Raw genomic sequence first — 8155 nt, 5'->3', positions numbered from 1 at the left:
ATTTATACAAAAAAAAGGGTTTATATATATATAAAGACTTTGTATGTTTTGATTGAGTTGAATATCAATTCAATAGAAATATTGCAACACTATAAATAATATAAGTATTTGTCCAAAATAAAACACCGACAACACATTAATATTATGAAACATGTTGTCTCAACCTTACAATAGTCAAATGTTATTATTGATAAATGAGTGTAGGGTTGCAAGCATAGGTGGCATCACCACTAAAAGCCACATTTATGGATAGTTTATCATCTTAAATCTTGATAATGCATCATTATGACACAAATCTAACAATGGATATTTTGTGCATTTTGCTTGAATGGCTATGTATTGTTATATATTTCAAGAGTCTAGTAGGTATTGAATTGACTCTAGATCTCTATTGGTGATACTCATGTGAGAAGAGTTTTCTCTACAAGTATATTGTAATTCATTATTAATTTTTGAATAATATTGAGTGAGTTTTTTAGTGTGGGTTTTTTCCCTGTGTAAATAAATATTTTGTTAGATGCATATTTTTTATGTTTTTTTTTTTAAGTTTTCATAACTATTCTTGTGATTTGTAAATTTTTGCATAACCTTCATCATGAAGTTAGTCTAGGAAGTTTTACTACCTTAACTTCCTTTAGATCAAAAACTCACATTTACAACACTAAATTATTGATTTTGTTTTGGTTCCTAAGAATATTCAATATGCTCATTATTGTATGGTAGTTGTGATTGAGCATGTATAATCACATAAAATATTCATTGTTAAAAAATATATCTCATATATAATTGTTGTGCTTATAAGTGTTTAGTTTGCATTATTTCAATATTCTTACAATAATTTGGTTATTTTTTCAATTAATAGATATGTTTTGATTGTTATATTATTGATACATGTGATCTTTGTCATTTTTTTGACTTAGTAAAAGCAATACGAAAGGATTTTAAATGGTCTTTTTGAATAATGGACTCAATGGTGAACAATTTATGTATAGATTTGTCAGGGCATTAAATTGTCATACATATTTGAGATTTTAGCATATAACAAATAAATAAATGGAAGATTTGGATCAATAATTTATGAGCTAATATGAAGTGAATAAAAAAAATAAAGAAAATATGCAATGACATATGTGGATGCATATTCTCTAGTAAAAAAATTAATAGTATTTTAAGTTTTTGAGTACCAAGATAAAACATGAGTATTAACCAAATTGGGAGAAAATTGAGTACAATGTTTAATGTAAAACCACTATATGGTGGCATGTCTTTATAAAAGGGATGTATCAAAGTTTTAAAAAATATACAAATACACTCATTGGCACACACCTAACAATGGATATTGAAGAGGAGTTTATTATAGAGGAGATCTCTTCTCAGCAAATTAACAATCAAACCTAGCTTGTGGTGTGGTCAAAGGAGAAATGCCTCAATAATGATTCTAAGGAAGAGGGTTGGATTCTAGTCAAGAATAAGAAAAATGGAGGGTCTAAACCAACAAGCAAGAAGGGGGGGATCTAGGAATTTCATGGTATTCTAACAAGACAAATGAAAGTTGATGTGGGATATCAAAAATCAGGGGCAGGGAGATTTTCTGCTAGAAAACAAAGGGAATTAGAAAGTAAACAAAATATAGCAGATGGGAAACAAATTACCATACAGGAGGCCTGCCAAGAAAATAAAAGATGAAGATTGTCTCATTGAATATAAGAAGATTGAACAATCCTCATAAATAAGATGTTCTTAGAAATTTGGTGCATGATCATAAACCAGATATAGTGATGATTCAAGAAACTAAAATGCTAAAAGAAAAAGTGGAAAATTTTATTTTTTAAGAAACTATGGTGTGGAAGGAAGTGACTTAGTTGGGGCCTCTGGAGGAACTACCATTTTTTGGAATCTTAACCAAGTGGAAGGTAGTCCAATCCATATTGACAACAATCTTATATCCATAAGATTCTCCATAAAAGGGACAAGTTTGAATGGGTTGCAACTAACATTTATGCTCCTAATTCTAAGAATGGTAGAAAATCTTTTTGGAAAAAGATTGAAAATGCTAAAGATCATTTCCCTCTTGACAAATGGTTGGTGATTGGGGACTTTAATACACTGTTGAAAGATTTGGAGAAGTATGGAGGGATTGCTCCTGACATTGATAGTAGGTTGGATCTCATATAGTTCATTAATAACAATTATCTTCTTGACTTGGATATTCAAGGAAATTATTTCACTTGGTCCAACAGGAGAGTGGGGAAAAACAAATTCAGGTAAGGCTTGATAGAGATTTTCTTTCTATGGATTGGTTGTCTAGTACTCATTGATCTATCTTCTTTTCCTCACATTGGTTCTGACCAGTCTCCCCTTTCTTTTATCATTGATCCTCTAACTAGTAAGACCAATCATCCTTTTAGATTTGAAAGGATGTGGCTTGCACATCCTAATCTGGAGTCTAGAATCAAGGAATGGTGGAATATAGATGTGGAGGGAACTGCCATGTTAAGGGTTCTAAAATGTTTGGAAATGCCAAAACTAAGTGTACCATCTTAAAATGGACACACTTTCCTTTTAAGATTTTTGAGCTCCCTCCTCTTCATGATTTCCTCTTCGGACATGGATATGCTCATGCTCACTCTTCTTTTCCTTCTTTTCCTCTTTTTTCTTCCATATTTCCACCTTATCTCTCTAGTATCTTCCCTAGGTCTCTGTGGCACCTGGGACCTATCCTCATGGACCAGGTTGATGACCTAGTCTCGACTAGGTTGACTCGACCTAGTCCCTGATAATTCTTGACCTCGGGGCTCGAAAGTCCTTAAGGGTTTAATTATTTTATGACCATTATCCAATCGACAAGTATTGTTTTCCTACCCAAAAAAAAACATATAGAAGGAGACTTGGAGGCTTCATTTCATATCTAATCCACATCTAATTCATATCTCAAGCATCTTATTCTCAAGCTTTGCTCTCTAGTGAAGATTTCCAGCCTCTTGCATTCAAGGAGTTCAGGTATTCAAGCATTCAAGCAAGGAGATTTTATCTAGCATTGGAGAATCCTTTGTGAGCATTTCTTCTTCAAGATATAGCATATTATTGGCCATCAAGAGAGGATATCTACATTGAAGCATTCATCCTCTTCATTGATGTGTACCCATATCCATGGCACCAAGATAGAGTTATGATAGATCCCATTGCAAAGCGAGGAGATATCCTACATCCATAATTCAAGATCTACATTACATACACAATACATACATGTAAACAAGGTGAATCCTAACATTTATCTTGTTCTTTACAGTCATTTACATTTACATTTCTCATTTATGATTAATTCCTTGACCTAAGAATTGACCAAGGCAAGCCCTTATCAAACCCCAACCCCCAAACCTTTCTTTTCTATAGTGATTTGTAGGTTGGGAGCAAAAAGAATTGCAGATCTGGAACCTGCAGTTAGCAATCTTTCTGGAGTTGTCATTTTCAGAGTCATGGACTATGTCAACCTAGTTGTAAGACATCCTTCCATGTCCACCTAATCCTTCGGTCTTAGATTCTAGGGAGATTTATGGGTTTTGTTCCTTTCGTCGTTTCATTCCAAGAATCGTAGATGGAAGTTCGAAAAAGATTCAGATCCAAAAGCTATCAAGTGAAAACATATCTTCCTCTACACATTTCAAGATGAGTTTTTTATATTTCATTTCATATCTTTACCCTAGATTTGCATCTTAATTTGGCTAATTTTTTTTACATAGCATCTAGATTTACATTTCATGAGTAATTAGTTCAATTTCACATTCACATTATCCTATTAAGGGCCTAAGAGAGTGTATTTCTTGGTATTGCATTCCTCTTTACAACCCAAATTTATTATTAGCACCCTACCTTTGGGTCCTAGCTAATCTAATTCGAATTATAAGCAGAATCATACTTGGACATCCCCCTCTTTCCCTCACACACGTATATTAGAATGGCTCGGTGTCATGTAAAGCAGAGGCCTACATCCTATTAAAGTGCTTCCATTTTACCACCAAACATTTTGGTGAACCTTACGAACCCCCTATCTTTTTGGTGTTGGATTATTTTACATATCTTTTTCCTCTTGTATTGGGATTTTCTTTTTTATGATCTATTCTTTTTATGAGCTTAATTATATGAAACCCTACCTATAGCATTATTGTTAGGCGAAGCCATAGACTCATGGGTTCATTTGATGATTCTCACATTTTTTTCTCATGATCTTAATCTTATCACAGAACATGACTCTTCTCACTCATCTCATGATGAGGATGATTCTTTAAGAGTTCCTCCTTCACAAGTTCATAAGCTTTCTAATGAATTTGATAAATTGGAAACTTGGCTTGCTCAAGAAAATCAGAATCCCGATAGGATTGTTTTTGTTGAATCTCTTAAGAAGCTTGTTAATAATGATAATAATAACCTTTTTATCTTGTGTGGTATATCTCATCTTATCAATACTCGTGCTATGTCTTTGATGGAATGTGCTCAAGAGTTAGGATACTCTCCTCCTTCCTCCACCATTGTTGAACCTTCTATCCCAATTTCTACCACTCTTTCTAGCATACCTACATATGCTCCACCTCTTATGACTACTTCTACAAAATTTTCCACTCCTTCAAGTGTTAGTCTTCCTAGTCTTTCACTTCCCACTAGTGTTCTTCCTACTTTAATTCCTTCTTCATTGCCTTCATATATTGCAATTCCTTTTACTAATTCAAACCCTTTACCCATTCCTTCTCATCCTCCATCGACATCCTTACATGTTCCTTCCACTTCTTATACCTTTCCTAATCCATCCTAGGTATACCTGTGGCTACTAGTGTGTCTTCTGATCCTAGTGTTAGTACCTTGGTTCAAACTATCTCTTCTCTACAACAACAACTTGCTCATTTAACCCAATCTAAGTACAATATTCATGCATGTGATGTGGTGAATCCCCTTTCCTTATATATCCTTCGTGTTGTTATCCCACAACATGTTGAGGTACCTCATCTTGAGACTTAAAATGGTAAGGGAGATCCCATTATTCATGTTAAAACTTTCAAAAATATATGTAGTGATTTTGCTCATGACTATAGGCTTATGGCTAAGTTGTTTCCACACACCTTTAGGGATAGAGCCTTGCAATGGTATTGATCTCTACCTCCTTATTCTACTGATTCTTTTCAAACTCTTGCTAATGTTTTAATTCAACAATTTTAGAATAATATTGGTCCACAAGTTTCTTTAACTAATTTAATGCATTGTAAAATTAATGTTAAAGAGAAAGTTACTAATCTTATTGGTAGATTTAAACAATTGTATGGTCAAATTTCTTTTCATGTGCTTGATCATGATATTCAACACATTTTTATTTCTAATTTACAAAAAGACATTAGTGATTCTCTTTGTTCAGTATACCTCTTTTTCACACCTATGTGCAGTGTTTCACCATTACCAATTACAAGTGAGTCAACTTGAGAGCTCTACTCTGATGGCTCCTATTTCTAGTGATAAAAGTGATGCCACCAGACATTCAAAAAATTCATATAAATCTAACAACTTTATCAAAATCAAATCTCCACATATAGATGGTGATCAAGAGGCTTCAACATCTCAAGGTACAACTACACTTTCCTATGTATTTCATTGTAATCATCAATATACTAACTTATTTGAGCCTTTGTTTGATTTGATGACTAAGTTGACTCATGCTCATGTTCTTAATCTTCCTCGCGTTCATCCTATTGATCCTAGTAAACCTTTGCCTAAGTCTTTTAATTCTAAAGCTTTCTGTCAATGTCAACATCAACCAGGTCATGATACTCAAAAGGGTTATGGTTTGAAGAACTTTATTCAAGACCTTATTGACTCTAAGGTTATTTCTATTGATGCTCAAGTTAATCATATGAATAAGTCTATTGCACTGCCTAATTAGAATTTACATATTTACACTGATTCTTTGTCTTCACACTCAGTGAATGTCATTAATCATCCTTCTTCTTTTTATTGCCATATTTCTTACGATGAGAAGATAGAAGAAGTGAATCACGTGGTTAATCATGTTGAGTTAGATCTCAACCTCTGATTTCTTCACATGATCCTTAACAAATACCTCTTATTATTAGCTTTAGTCAATCTAATATGTTTAAGGCACCTAATAGTCCTCTTTACATTATTGTTAAAGTAGCTTATATTCCTTCTCATGGTAGTTTGGTTGATCCCTTCTCTATTGTGAATGTTATCACTTAAGAACACCTTTTTAATAAAGGATTTCATAGAGACACTTGTGATTCAACTCCTATATGGATTCAAACTTGTAATGGTTTTCTTTACCAACCTCAAGGTTCTATCACTTTATATGTTATTCTTTTAGATAAAATTATATTTACTACCTTTGTGGTTATTCCTACTTCTGATCAATTTAAAGTTAAGCTTGGTAGTCCATGGATTTCTGTCATGTGAGTTGTTACTTCTCCTATTCATAAATTCCTTAAATTTCATCATGATGAGTCATTGTTACTATTCATCATTCTCTTTATAAACCATCACGTCCTAGAGATTGTGTCGAGATTTATTTTTATTGGCCATCTCATCCTGAAGAACCACCTACTTGTCTTGATCATCTTTATATAAACTATCAACAATATAAAGTAGCTAAGATTATGGAGCTCAGTCTTCCCAAGGGTTGTTTACCTCTACCTATCTTTCCTACTTCATATGCACCTTTTGCATATGTTCCTTCTGCTATTGCATCTTTACCCGTTGGTGTTCCTTCTATGGAACCTGTGGTAGTTGATCGTAATCCTTCTATTATCCCTAATAAATTGGCCATAATCAACATACTCATCAACATCACAAGAATTGTCAAGCTAGAGCTGAGTCTCAAGCTCATCCTCTAGCTTCTCACCATACATCTTCATCTCAACCTTTACTTTCCTTTGATTACACCCTATGTGCATCTTTGGAGGAGCTTCAACAAGGTAACACTATGCATTTGGATAGATATGGTGATTATGTTCATATTTTAGATTCTATTAATCTAGTTATGGAAGATATTTTAGATGATAATGTGATGATGATTTGATTATTATAGATAATGATTTACCTAACATGTTTTATACTCAACTTACAATCACTCATAGTAAAGAGAATAGTGACTTTTAAAGTCCTTACCTAGAACTCACTGTAATTCCTACTATTATGGATATGGTTCGTCTCATGAGTCGCTATCCTTCCCCTAGCATTTCAAACTGAGATGGGGGGACACATGGAATGTTTGACATGAACTTCATCCATAATGGTAGTTTTCAATGTTCTTGTGTTGTGTTTCTCCTATGTTGTATTTTTTTGTTGGCATTCTTCTATTTGTATCTCTTTTCTTCTATATGCCATTCTATGTTATGGTGTGCATGCTCTATTGTTCATTCCAATGGTTTTTTTAGTCTTCTTGGTCACTTATGATATGGTAGCATTGATTCTTTCTGGTCTTTGTGTTATTAGCCCAAAAAAAATCTTCTTTGTATCTCTCTTTTGTGTCTTTTCCTCCATTGTTTCACAGTTCTACTTCCTTTAGGGAATGATGATATTTTCATACTTGACACAATGTTACATATTATCACATGATCTTATTGACCCCTTAGTTAGTAGATCCTTTTTGTGCTCTATCTTTTTGTTGTGCTCATTTTCCCTTTATATGTTTATCCTCTTGGGGGCATCTCATAATGGAAACATTATTTTGTGGATGCATGTGCGCTTCCATTGAAGTTATTGCTCTCATTAAGGCATTTGCAATCACTTTAACATGGGGGTATACACTCTACTCATCCTTTTTCCACGGAATATAAATATGGATTTTGTGTATATCTTGGAGTACTTCAACCTTAGTGCTTGGTATGATTTCTAAGGTATACCCAAATATATGCATTGTTATTTCATGCCTTTTTATCCTCTCTCTTTTTTCTTTTTCCTTTTTAGTTTCTAGGAACTCTTGATAATTCCTGGGGGCTTGGTCTCTTTTTGGATCTCTCTCTAAACTTTGATAGTTTGGGAGGCTCGATCATTGTTTTCGACCCTTCTTTTGACTACTAATAGTTTGGGAAGCCCGGTCTTGATTCCATAAGGACACACATATCCTTATGCCCGAATCTCCTTTTGATTCTTCTTTTCT

The sequence above is a fragment of the Cupressus sempervirens genome, chromosome 10 (genome assembly GCF_028749045.1).
Source record: "Cupressus sempervirens isolate cs-2001-9-10 chromosome 10, ASM2874904v1, whole genome shotgun sequence".
NCBI classification, from domain to species: domain Eukaryota; kingdom Viridiplantae; phylum Streptophyta; class Pinopsida; order Cupressales; family Cupressaceae; genus Cupressus; species Cupressus sempervirens.
The sequence above is the reverse complement of the archived record's forward strand: the minus strand, read 5'-3'. Positions refer to the sequence as shown.